Source organism: Lissotriton vulgaris, chromosome 12 (assembly GCF_964263255.1).
Source record: "Lissotriton vulgaris chromosome 12, aLisVul1.2, whole genome shotgun sequence".
Lineage (NCBI taxonomy): Eukaryota > Metazoa > Chordata > Amphibia > Caudata > Salamandridae > Lissotriton > Lissotriton vulgaris.
The window spans coordinates 151,790,610-151,804,497 of NC_141700.1; the positions used below are offsets into that span (position 1 = coordinate 151,790,610).

A 13,888-nucleotide genomic window follows, 5' to 3' on the forward strand; every position below is an offset into this window, starting at 1 on the left:
ATCCCTACACAGTAGACATCAGCATTGAAAAATTACAACGACTCAACATTATTTGAAATCCTACTTAGTACCTTTCCCTGCTCTTTCACTATGAAGAGTGTGATGGGGAATAAGAGCAACACCCATATCTTGTGATGTATGTGCCACCGCCCCAGGCAGTCTCTGGTGATAGGCGTTCACTGCTCTCTGGAGGTCTCTTGGGATAAATGGGTCATACTCCAGAGTTACCTTTTCATTTTAGAGCCATGCCCCAGTCTATCTTCTGATTTTGTACTATTGAGCTGTACACAAACATTCCTACACACATTTTTAGGATGGAACAATGGGGCTAACTGGTTATAACTGATATGAAAGGGGTGGGGAAAAAATAAACAATGAGAAAAAATGGAATGTGAAAAGTAGAAGTGAAAATTAGCAGGCTTTTAATAAAAAAAGGTGCAACAGTCATAAAATGTACTAAAACGTGTACAATCATTTACTGGAACAAAATGCAACTCCTCCCCATATAGGAAAGGAAAAGGAAGGACTTGCAAAGATAAACCTCAACCTTCCAGCTGCAAGAAGGCGAACACCTAATTCTTCGCATCAGCATTAACATTGCCCAGACTGGTAGTTGGTAAAGGAATCTCTAAAAGGAAGACCTTTCTGCCCCCAGGATCTGAAAGTATCTCACTTGCCTGACTTCAAATTAGCCTATGGATGACAACAGGTCTTACTGCTGGGCGAAAACCAGTGAGAAAGATAGTCATGACTGGCGACTATGCAACTGAGCTCCATAGCCACAGTTTTAGCAGGAAAGAGTTCAGGCTACCGTAGGTGCCATTTGGCTCTCTAACACCTGTGCATCTGAAGATGGCTGCTCTTATTTTGGTGTACAGGTGGATTTGGTTTATTCCTTTGCTGATGCTTTTCGTTTAAATATAGTCCACATTGCTGAGAATAACAAGCCTGGTAAGAATTTCAGAGCAAGCTTACTTATTAGTGTCAAAGAGCCTGATTTAGATCTTGGTGGATGAGTTACTCTGTCAGAACGGTGACAGATGTCACGTCCGCCGAAATATAAATCCCATTATATCCTATGCGATTTATATTTCGGCGGATGGGATATTCGTTACCGTTATGATGGTGTAACCTGGCCACCAAAATCTAAAGCAGGCCCATAGTTTGCAGCACCCAAGTATGTGGTGCACGGTAACTAGCGATGCAGGGTACGTGCATGTTTCTTGGTTTGCTTCCTGGTGCAATGCTAGCAGACACAAGCTGAGTGTTAGCATTTTTGGTGGTTGGTGCAGTATGCATGTATCTATACTTTTTCATACCTGCAATGTAATATGGCTGTGCTTTTGGGCAGTGTGCTAGAATGGGTACGCATTCTGTGGGTTACTCTCCGTCAGTGTGAGTAGGAGTCTAAAACGTATGGTTACATAAAGTCGGAATCAGTGTACCAGTGGATTAGTGACCGGCAGCAAACCAAACAAAAGTGATTTTGTATTTTTTGTGTTGTTTTCCCGGGTTTGCACCGCAATGAAGTGCTGAAAGGATTAGATGGTTTCAGGTGCTGGGTATAGGTTTAGCTGAATTTCAAAATTTATGATAGGGGGTCCTGCACCATGGATTTATGTTTTCCAGCATGACCTACAGAGGTGTGCCGAATGGCTGAGAGGATGACAGGTAGGCGACTGTAAAGTGCTGGGTATAAAAGGTGCTCACCCAGGCCATTCAGGCTGAGTGAGTTTAAAGCGTTGTTACCGAAGGGTGACAGGATATGTGGTTCGAGCATAATTTTAGTTTACATGGTTTGTCTTATGCAACAGAGTGGTTGTAGCAGTGTTATGCCAGGTAAAATAACACATATTTGTGTTAGTTTACAACGGCTGGCTCATGAGTTCCATTTCTTGCGAGAGTTTGTAGATTGCTGTGCTGTTTACATGGGGCATTAATTTGTGTGTTCAGACTCTACAAAAGAAGGTAGATGTGTAATATTTTGGGTGAACATGACACCTTCATGGCTCAGGTAATGGACGGTGTTGGCTTTCCCTTGTGTGCAGAGGGTGGGGGGGTGCATCCTGCACATTATTTTGTGCTGTACATATATGCTCTGTTTAAGTCCCTCAGGATCGCATGTGTGATGTGATGTGTTCCGTGGGTGCGTGTTATGATACTAGCAATAACGGTCTGCTAATGTGAAGGTTTCCGCTGTAAAGTCATCGTTCTCAGGGTCTCTGCAATGAATGTACAGTCTAAAGACTTCGAGGAGAGGCCTAGAGATTAAAACTGGCCAGTGCCAGGTATTCCTTCGCAAGAGGGCAACATTTGATATTTGAATATGCCCTGGGCTGTGATAGCCCCTGGGAAGTATGACGCATTCACGCATGTTATTACAATGCATGCCTTTACAACGTGGGCAATACAACGAATGGGTGGTTACCACGCATTCCATTACAACACAAGTCTTTACAACGACATGCCTTAGGGAAGCGTTGGACTTTGGAATACTATATTTTACTTTTCCAACTTCATACTGTGCAACAGTAGGGAAGGGGTTGGATTTAAAATCTAACTATGCCTTCCCTAAAGCAAGTCATTGTAATGACTTGTAATGTAATGGAACACGTGGTAACGACGCGTCCATTGTAGTGCCTGCGTTGTAATGGCACTGCGTAGTCCTGTCTGCGTTGTAAACACTGTTTACCATCCCCTGTGATCTGACAGCTGTGCTTCATGACTGTTCCCTAAACATCAATAGCATGCTGCTGGATGGTTTCTGCCACCTCCAAGGCCTATGTCGTCAGAAGCTAGTTTCGCTCTGCTTCCGGTCTGTCAACCCATAACAGAGCATTGCTTACAGCTGGCCTCCTACCATATCAGTGCAATGGTCTTAGCTGACCTATTGTACTACCATAGCCAAGTTTCTGGATTTTCTACAGCGACGACTGTGTCAAGTTCCCAGTGCCTGCTTCATCCGTCATCGGTGCTCCCAACAAGCCATTTTAAAAGAGGCGTGAGTGAAACCACCGCAAATTTAACACCACCGCCACCACCACATGAACGAATAAACATTCTCTCAGACATAACTCATCGAAAAATCTTGAATGATGCATATTGTGTCTGCCTTGCGTGCCAGGAAATTGAACAACAAGCATGATGTATGCACCAACATTCAAAACAGAACAAGTGAAATCAGTTTTGGTAGTTTCAATGACTTTAAAATGTTTTCTACTACGTTAGAAATCGGTTGTAACAAAATAATCTTACCTCAAAGTACATTAATACCTCTTCCTACAGATTTTCTCTTTTTGATGGATTTTAACATTATATTCTTTTAACATTTGAATGGTTTGGTTTACCATAACGTGAGCACCCTCTGTATGCATGATTTTCTTTTAGTGTGGATAACGGGAGACATACACCACAGATATGAATATTATCCAGCAGGAGGGAACAACAGTCATGATGGGAAAAGGCCAGAGGATGAATCATTTTAGCTCTTTAAAACGTAAAGGAACGAGCAGATGTTCCACATATTAAATAGCGGGTGTCATCAGGTATGAGCCAAAATGAAAACACATCAAGGTTTTAAAAAAAGAGCATGCGATTAAATACTGTGGAGGACTACAGATGGGAAAGAGGGAGACAATAAGGTATAAAGGCAGAGAGAAACGCACAAATGCCACACGAGCATCGAAAGTGCAGAAATTCAAGCGAAACTCAATGTGCTAGAGTTCAATTAGAGGGAACAACTACCCTACCGTTCCAGATTGCACAAAGGAAGGCGATAGATAACAGATCCTTGATGCTGTGAACTGAATGACGAAAACAAAGAAAGCTCTAAGAGATACCAGAAGATAAAAGATTAAAGTTAGAAGATCTGAGTAGCCAAAGAAGATGCATGCATGGATAAAAGAGGAGGATCAAAGGCAGAGCTATGAGCAATGTCCTGGACAGCTGAAAAGAAGGGAAAAGATTGGTCCTGCCAAACAACTGTTAAAAATGTGAGCAGAGGAGGAGAAAAAAGGAGGGTTAAGTAACAGAACACTGGAGAGAGAGTGGTGGAGAGAGATGGGGAGGGGATCGACTAGATCAAACGTGGCGGATCAGTGAAGTGATAACAGTTGAGACGGGAACAGAAGTAAAGGAGCTGTTGGCAAACAGAAGAGTTTTGGGAGAATTAGTCAATTATCATTGGCTAAAACTAGGAACAAGGAAACAATATTAGATGTTTGTATGTCAATACACCCCTAGGAGTTGAGGTAGACGAGCACTTAATGTATGACTAAAAAACGATTTTCTTGCAGTAGTCATTTAGTATGGTCCTTTATCATTATCTTATACTGACAACAGTGCATATGGTCACAATTAAAGATTACATGGTAGGCTGTAATAAATTTCACAATATGAGGAGGAAGCAGAGATTCAGTTCTATTGTATCTGTAAGCCATGTCTCATACAGCAAGGGATTTCAGTTATCCACGTGGGACACTACGCTCTAAAGTAGCATTTTGGGGTACTGTAAAAAGGTACATGAAGGGGAGGGAGCCAGCAAGCAGGTATAATGGAACTGAGTGATGGCTTTACCCTGGTTTGTTTCAGGACCAAGAAGCTAACTGGCTCAGACGGTACCTTGTCCCCATCGAGACACCAAAGGTATGGCTTTTGAAGACTTGGTACATTTATAGAACCTGCACTAGAAATAACTCAGCTCTCCACAAGCGACCACTTATCTGCTTAAAATAGTTTTCCATGTCTGGGTACTATATCTACCTATAGTCTATAGTTTCTAAGGTTTCTAATCACTTACACGAAGAAAACAGTTAAAGAGTTATCTAGGACCGTTTTCTACAGATGTGTGGGCATCTTTGCTGGGAGGCAGATGACTGAGCACCAGTTCACCAAGTGGGTTATAAGTAATCAATGTTTAGCACAGCTCAGGTAGAATTTAAATGTTCACAATTTTTATGATGTGCCTTAGCTTGCCTATTTGTAAGTGCTCAGCATGTTTGTATTTGAGGACTGAGAGACATTGGGATCTAAAGGGGTATAAAGGGCTTTAGCAGGAAACACTAACTTTGGACAAGAGTGTAAATCAAAGCCTTATGTTGCTATGCTTTAATACTTTACCCGCTAAACTGCAGCCCACCTACTGTATGTTATCTTCAGGAGAAAGAGTGGCTTTGTAAAAGTTTAATGCCATTACTTGAGAGCCCTTTGTAGCCATGAAGGATGAAAGTAACTCCATATGACGGTGTACATTTAGTATTTTGGGAACCTACCTCCATCTTCTCGCTCTTGACCCCGGCCCGCCCCGGCTGTGTGCCGTTTGAGCGGAGGGTCAGCCCACGAGCGACACTTCCTGCCTGGTCCTGCTCCACTTCCGCCCTGCCTCTCCATCGTGCAGGTCAGCGGTCTAGTGGCTCACGGCAACCAGATATATATGGCAACCTGGAGCAAGCGCAGCGGACGAGCGCAGCGGGAGCGCCGACTTCGCGCCGAAGTCCGCGGCCGACCGGGGCTAGGGGCACGTCACTCTGCCCATTTGCTCACCTACTCCCCAGCAGATCTTCTTAGCCTCCAGGGTCCTTGGTCTTTAACTGCTGCCATCCGTTCCCGTATTTCTTTACTTGGCTTGTCCCCCTCTCACGTTCCCCCTCCCCCTTACCACGCTCCCACCAATCCTTCGAGGGGTACTACCAACCCTGCACCCATCAAAACTCTCACAGCTTGTTATCTTAATACCCGGTCCGCCGTAGCTCACTCGCATGAGCTATCGGTGCTGTTGGACCTTCAGGCCCCAGACTTGCTGTTTCTCACAGAAACCTGGTTTCGTGATGATTCCCTCCCCGCCCTTCTGGCTACCTTACCAGCTTCATACTACGCCCTACGCTCGGACCGCCTTAACGGCAGGGCTGGGGGAGGTGTAGCGCTCATTGCCCGAGCAGACCTGCCTTTTCAAATTCTCCCTCTGCCCGATATTGCTACGACCGAGTACCTGGCCATTCGTACCACCTCCACTTGCCCTCCTCTTACCTGCTTACTTGTCTACCGTCCCCCCCAATCGCCCTTATTGTTTCTCCCTACCTTCCTGGAAGTATTAGCCACAATTGCGATTAATAACACTTCCATTCTGCTCTTGGGTGATTTCAATTTTTGGCCGTCAGACCCTGCAGAGTGCTCTTCCTCTAAGGAATTTTCAGAAACCCTCCGATCTTTTAATTTTATACCCCACATCCACTCCCCCACCCATGCTAAAGGACATGTGCTTGACCAGATTTGGTCCTTGAACTGCCCTGTAAATTCTGTTTCTATTTCACCCTGCACCTGGTCGGACCATCATTTAATCTCTTTTGTCCTTCCCATATACCCCCCGGTCAAACTCTCACTTCCCAAAAACGTTTGGGTCCGGGCCTGGGGACGAGTAGACCCAGGCAACCTCTCTGACTTACTTACTGCCTCCTACCCTTCATTACAGGGGTTATCTACTCTCTCCCAAGTCGCTTCCATCAACCAGTGGCTTACCTCTGGCTGCGACTCTATTGCCCCACTCAAGCGGGTTACGTCTAAGCGGGAGAAGGATGCCAACCTGTGGTTTAATGAGGACCTCAAGACTACTAAATTAGCGGTACGCAGAGCTGAGCGTGCCTGGAGGAGAAACTACTGCCCCCTATTAAGACTGGAGTTTATTAACATCTTGGCCCAGTATAAGCAGGCCATCTTAGGGGCAAAAACAGCTTATTTCTCCTCCAAAATCCTCGCTGCAGAGAACCAATCGAAAGTAATCTTTTCGATTGTGCACAACCTGGCATTCTCTGACAGAACCACACTGAAACCCACTCCTTCACCTGAACTCTGTCACTCCCTCAATAATTTCTTCATCCAAAAAATTTCTACCATCAAGGCCAACATTCCTCCCCCTTCTCCTACGTTTGTGGACCCTCAGTGTCCCCCCCCAAGGGACAACTTGATGCTTTTCCTCCGCTGACTAAGGAATGCCTTACCTCGATAATTCCCTTGGTCAAATCTGGTTCCCCACTTGACCCCTGTCCCTCCCACATTCTCCGTCACATTTTTTCTTCATGCTCCGATCCCCCTCTCCACCTCCTTAACAGTTCACTCTCTCAGGGTGTGGTGCCCACCCCACTGAAAACTGCAATCATTGTCCCCATCCTTAAGAAACCTGGCGCGGACCCCTCGGTCCCGGCCAACTACCGTCCCATCTCCCTCTTGCCATTCTTAGCAAAGGTGCTCGAGCGCCACGTCACCCGCACCTTGAGCACTTTTGTGGAGATGCATGGGGTCTTAGCCCCCCGCCAGGCCGGTTTCCGCCCCGCACACTCTACGGAGTCCGTGGTACTTTCGGTCCTTGATAACCTCAGGGAGGGAATGGATACCAACAAGACCCAGGCCTTGGTCCTGCTTGATCTCTCAGCCGCCTTTGACACGGTCGATCATACCATCTTACTCTCCCGTGTCAGGGCGGCGAGGATCGGAGGTACTGCATTGGTTTGGTTATCCTCCTTCCTGAGGGACCGCACCCAGGCTGTTCGCCTGGGTGACTTTACTGCGGACTTCTGGAAAGTACAGTGTGGGGTCCCCCAGGGTTCTTCTCTTTCTCCCCTTCTGTTTAATCTTTACATTGCCCCACTTATTTTTTCTTTACAGCAGATGGAGGTCGCAGTATATAACTATGCTGACGACCTCCAACTTGTCTTTGATCTGTCCTCCTCTCCGTCTTCTATCTCTAATTTCCAATCTACCATGACCCACATCCGAGACTGGATGAACCACAACCATTTAAAACTCAACCCAGATAAGACCGAGCTGGTGTTGACGGGTGGTTCATCCAGCCCCTGGTCTTCTCTGTTCTGGCCCCCTTCCCTTGGTTCCCCACCTGTCCCCTCTTCCTCAGTAAAAACTTTAGGTATCAAGCTCAATTCTCAACTCACTCTTCACTCCCAGGTCAGTTCTGTGGTGTCCTCTTCTTTTCTCTCACTGCGTACTATACGCAAGGTGTCCCGCTTTTTTCTTTTCACGCCCTGAAACTGATCACCTTGGCGATGGTCATCTCCCGCCTGGATTACGGCAACGCCCTATATGCCAGTATACCTGCATATAGTCTTAGGCGGTTGCAACAGATCCAGAACCAGGCGGCGCACCTGGTGTTCAAATTACCAAAATTCCACCATGTCACCCCCCTTCTTAAATCTTTACATTGGCTCCCCGTTCGTGAACGTGTCCAGTTCAAGCTGGCCTCTATCACCTTCCAAGCGAGACTGGGCACGGCACCGGCTTTCATCTCTTCCGAGATCACTCCCTATGTCCCCACTAGAGACCTCCGCTCATCCACCCAGGCCCTTCTTACGGTCCCGCGCTTTCGGAGGAAGAAATGGGGCGGGTCGAAATTTGCGACCCTTGCTCCACTCCTCTGGAATTCCCTGCCCCCTGAGCTCAGAACCTTGACCCTTTACTCCCAGTTCAGAAAACAACTTAAGACTCTTTTGTTTTCTAAAGCCTTTAATTAACTGTTCTTCCCACAGTCTGAATTGCTCTACTTTACATTGGCCAGTCTACCTTGTTTTCTGTAAGTTGTAGCGCCATGAAGCCGCTGGCGAACGTGCGCTTAATAAATAATTTTAAATTCAAATTCAAATACAGAGTCACCTACAATAAAGCTTTCTAGTGTGGTTGAAAGAGAGGACACATCTGCAAGCCAACAACCATCAATTCTAACCTGGTAGGAGAGTTGGCTAAACTTATATTGTCAAGCAGGAATAGACACCTACCAATGTACTGCTTTGAAGATGATCCTTTAACGGAATCAGAGAAAGTTGAGTTGTCAACAATAGCCTGACCCTGGAACAATTTATCAACATAACTAATATTCTAGTAAATGCTTACCTAGCTATGAGTGGTTAATCTGGTACCTATGCATATCCAGAAAGTGCAACATCGGCCCAAACATATAGTAAATGATAAGGGAGAGGTATTCCTCTCTCTCGTTGTGTCAGTGACGGTACGACAGTAGCACTACTATATTCTGGAAGCAACAAGAGCAATCTTCAGCAGTGCGCTGACCTCACCGTTGGCACCTGGCTTTGAAAACCTCTACCTCATGCAGGAAATGTCGCCAGTATTGGCAGACGCTTCCCATGACAAAATGGAGAACATCAGATATTTACAGGGGAGCCAAAAACTAAATCCTGTCAGAAAGGAAAGGTCAAATTACAGGAATGTCTTTTACAGGTTCTAAAGAAGCAGGAGGTGATTAACAAGGGTATTCCAATGAAGGTTGTTTCTCCTTGTACAAATAAATAGGAACAATGGCCAAAATATACACTGACATTGCACAACTGTTCTACCCCTTATAAATTTCATGATAAATTTAAGTCAACTCTCTATATATTATTTGAGTCTATACCAAAAGGACGGATGTCAGAGTTTTAGCGCATATGTCAGAGTCGTTTAATTAATTCTCTTAGTTCTCTTACACAAAAATGATCTACCTATGACTAAATTGTTTTATGCTGAATATTTGTTGAACTCTTCACTGTGGTCAAACGCAAAAGTGCAAATTTGGTTAAGCGGATTTTGGATTATCTTATCACTCAGTTTTTTCTGCAACAGGCCCAAGTTACTAACAATTACCATGAATCACTTGTTTCTAAAGTTCTAAACTTTCCACCAAGAGCTGCACTTTGACAAGTTCACAACATACAAATTCTGCCTTCTTGCCTACATGCTATTATCCGCTCTTTAGAAGCGTTCATCAAATCTACAAAATACATGTTCAGTCTGGTTGAAGATGTGTATTTTTCATTTTTCTAAAAGATTTATTGATAATGAGAAGAAGATCCACCAAGTTAATTTCTGCAACCTTCAACCATGACATCAAAAATGGAAAGGTATTTTTGCAGTGAACTAGAACTAATGAATCAAATGATGGTAGACTGAGTCTTTATCAGCTGTACAACTGTGAATGCATATGCACGACTGGGATATAATGAAGGCATATGTACAAAGATACTAAGAAATAATTAATTCCTCCCTACGGTTCTTCAAGCTTCCAGATTAAGCTAATGTGTGCACAGTGATCACAAGCTCATGCAATACCAAGAAACGGGAAATACAAATTCAACGAGCGCCCATTTACAGCAACCTGTGCTACGAGGAGCCGCCCCCACTTCAGGTCACCAGCAGCATCGTTTTAAATACTGCCTTTCGCGTTGGTGATTAGCACCATAAATGGAGGATGAGAATGTGAAGAAATCACAGCCGGAAAAAAATCTGCCACGTCGAGATGAAAACTTGAGAACTTGTGAGGATGTGTTTATCCTCACCTCGGTGGAGCAGGATTTACATTCATCTATCAAACAGTAACCTTGATTCACCTAAATCAGACGCTCCAATTTCCAAAGAACATACTTTCTATAGGCAGCACAGTGCATTTCAATGTCATTGGCCGATCCAAGCAAGGTAACTGGTTCTTTGTCCTATTATCACCAATTGCTTTGCTGCCAGAATCACCCTCACTCAATCCCTTTATTTCTAGTTTTAAAACAAATTTGTTCATCCACATTTTCGATTCCAAATTGGATTATGGTTTTAGATTTATGTTCATGTGGTATTTGCTGCTTTCACGATGTGAACCACACATCACACCCATCCAGATCTCAAGCGACATGATCTTTTAGAAAACTGAGGAAATTATCACACTTCCAAGTTTCCTCTGACGTTTGAGTGAAAGGCGTTTTGTACTCTACAGCATGTACCACAAACCTATAAAAGAAAAGAGAAACTCTACTGTTCCACCGCAGAAGAAAGTGCCCAATCATATGTATATTTAGAGAAGACAACAATTAACCAGCTCTTCTTGCCCAACACCGAAAACCATCAATATAGTTATTGCCTGTACTCGAGCAGCAAGAAGGACCGATGATAGCTGCACTACGTAAGTTCTGCTTAACAGCGCATGGATCTTCAACACAGGGAAAGTCTCACGGTGTCTTCAGTGTTGTATGAACAATGCAAAATAGAAACGACTGCTTGTTGGTTAGTAAGTAACCATCAGAAAATACTCACAGTCAAGTCCATCATCACTTTGGATAGGTATTCTTATGCAAAAAAGATATCAGGTGGAAAGGAGAGGCACAAATAGGCAGTCAACTGAAAGTAGGGCGGTACAAGCAATCCTTTTACTGATCTCAGCACATGTTTATTTATTTATAAAGTTTTATATAGCGCGAACTTGATCCCGAAGCAGAATCCACATCAAAATTGATAATTTGGCATCTTATGTAAACGCTCCAGCACCTGGTGGTGGGAAGCTGCCAGATCCCGCCCCCTCTGACTATTCTTCAACATGGCTGCCTTCCACTCCTGAATTTCCCTAATCAGCACCCTTGAACCAATAATGAGGCAGTGCAGAGAATACTGTGGCGCACACACAAGGCTTGCATTCCAAGTACTTTAGGTCACAATGTGTAGTGCTGCAAGTGCAACCCACCCCGAGACATCCCAAAACATGATTGCAATGAGGGAGCGTTCAAATTGAAGCAACACGGTTTACACCGTTTTTTGCCTCATTCTGGAAACCTATATTTGAAACACACTTTTTTCTCACCTTCTTTCTCCTTCTAGGCACCATTAGGTGGACGGAAAGTGAAGCAATCATTTGAAACAACCGGGCAGAATCTACTGGGCAGAATCACAACTTTATATGGCTGAACATCACCTATCCACCATCACACAAGTTATCTTACCTTAGAGTTGAAGTGCAGTGGCATTATGTAAACAGGTACTCTGGATTAAAAAAAATGCTGCAATGGCTTAGCCACTTGCAAAACGTTTAGCAAAAAAAGTCAACTAAATAGTGAAAGCAAACTGAACAAGCAATGGTAAAACCAAAGAGCATTGCCCTGACAAGCTGGTGCAATGATTACATTTTTTTGAATAGTCATTCTTTTCAAGTATGTGCCACAAAAAGGAAGAGGAAAAAAACAACAACTACTTGCCCAACTATGGAAGACATACACTTGCAATAAAAAATTTTTTACTAAAATGGTCAAACCGTAAAATACAATTCTAATACGATGCCCAAAAAAACCAGAATGATATAGAATGGAAAAAGCTTTGGTAAAGTATCACACTGGATCCCAAGCCCGGATTACCAAAGTGCCTTCCGCTTTTATGCAGATTAGCACATGTGATACAGCAAAACGCTGTTGCTCCCATAGCAAGAGAACCAATGGCTGATGTGGACTGACCACCTCAAACATCCTGTAAGCTGTTGTGAGTGAAAGCAAATTGCTAATGACAGTTTAACATGCCAATTATAATGCCAAAGGCTAGCACGGCCACAACTAAAACTCATACAACACAAATCATAAAAATGACCTTATTCTGCTGGTCATACACCAAACACTTGAAATTATAAATCTGAGACGACAGTCCGCCTTTACAGCAACTATTGAGCCCATCGGTTTATGAAGCTTTTCAAAAATGTATTTGCAACCTGCTGATCTGAGATAATTCTAGCTGACAAAATCAATCATTCTTCTATTGTCGATGAAAAATGAAGCATTACCAATCTTGTGATGTAAGCCGCTGTGATGCTCAGCATGTTAAAAGCCTGTCAGACATCAAGAATAGCTACATTTGAGAAACCCCCGTCTCTGTCTCAAATCTAAAGGTGAACAGAGACTGACTGTCCACACGTACCATGTTTTTGTAGCTTAAGAAGCGTCACCGATACATGCAATTCTGTTGCCAGATAAGGGCCATTCAGTGTTATGTTATGTTAAAAATTCTTGTAGAGCGCGCTTACACCCAACGGTTTCATGGCGCTATTGGCAAAATTGAGGCAAACAGAGAGAAGTGCAGGTAACAGAAAAGAAAAGGGGGAAGGAGAGTACCTAATCATGTGCCTTGCGAAACAGATAGGTTTTCAGAAGAGATCTGAAATGAGCGTAAGAAGCAGTAAGTCTAAACTCTAGAGGGAGCGCGTTCCAGAAGGAGGGGGCAAGGAACGAAAATCTGAGCTCTACATACTTCTTGCACTTAAAGAAAGGTGTAGTGAGTAGGGCAAGATGGGAGTACCAGAGGTTGCGAGACGGAGAGTAGTGATGGAGTAAGGAGGAGATGAAGGCTGGGCCAAGGCCGGCCAGGGCTTTAAAAACAATACATCCATTTTAAACTCACATTTGCATTGAGTTTGTCCGTTTTCTCCCGCTGCAACAACGGAGGCCTAATTTAATTTTCAAATTAGCCATGAGGGCCCTTGCTCAGAGGATACCTATGGAGGGCTCAGCACCCATTTGTGAGGATATTCACAAAAAAAAAAAATTATGTTTCTTTCACATCTATGATTTTTGGCTCCTGGAAATTATTTCTACATTTTATGCTTCTACGCACCTCAATCACCCAGGGCAAAACTGTTCTTTGCTACACCAATTCTCCATCCTAAACCTTAAAGCTGCATTACCCATTTTCCTGTATACTTGTGCGATGCTTTTAACAAATGGTCACTTAGATTTCATCTTTTGCTATTAGATGTGCCATCACTAGAAAACAATAGAGCAATCACAACATGGGTCTACTGAAGGGAAAGACTGTCGGTCCTGCAACGAGGAATTCAAACAGAATACGGAGAACAGTTCACACAACCTTAAATCAAATTATTAAAAGCACATTCTCCTTGCACCCAGTCGTAAAAAATGCATCTGTTTGCCAGGTATATTTTCGATTTACAAACAACTTTTTTCAGCCTGAGACTCACCACTTTGGCACAACTGCCAGGGTGAGCACTGCATACTTAAACAATCAAAAATTCATGTGAGCATCTTCCGTTCTTATCCATCTCCAACCATCACACCACCACAAAAATACCCAAGTCTCT

The 13,888-nt window shown here is 43.8% G+C and overlaps 1 protein-coding gene across 4 annotated transcripts in view; it reads right to left on the reverse strand.

The window, feature by feature from the left end:
- Window positions 1–13,888, reverse strand: part of MEF2D (myocyte enhancer factor 2D) — a 456,242-nt gene that overhangs the window by 407,437 nt on the left and 34,917 nt on the right. The gene's annotated exons all lie outside the window — the stretch shown is intronic.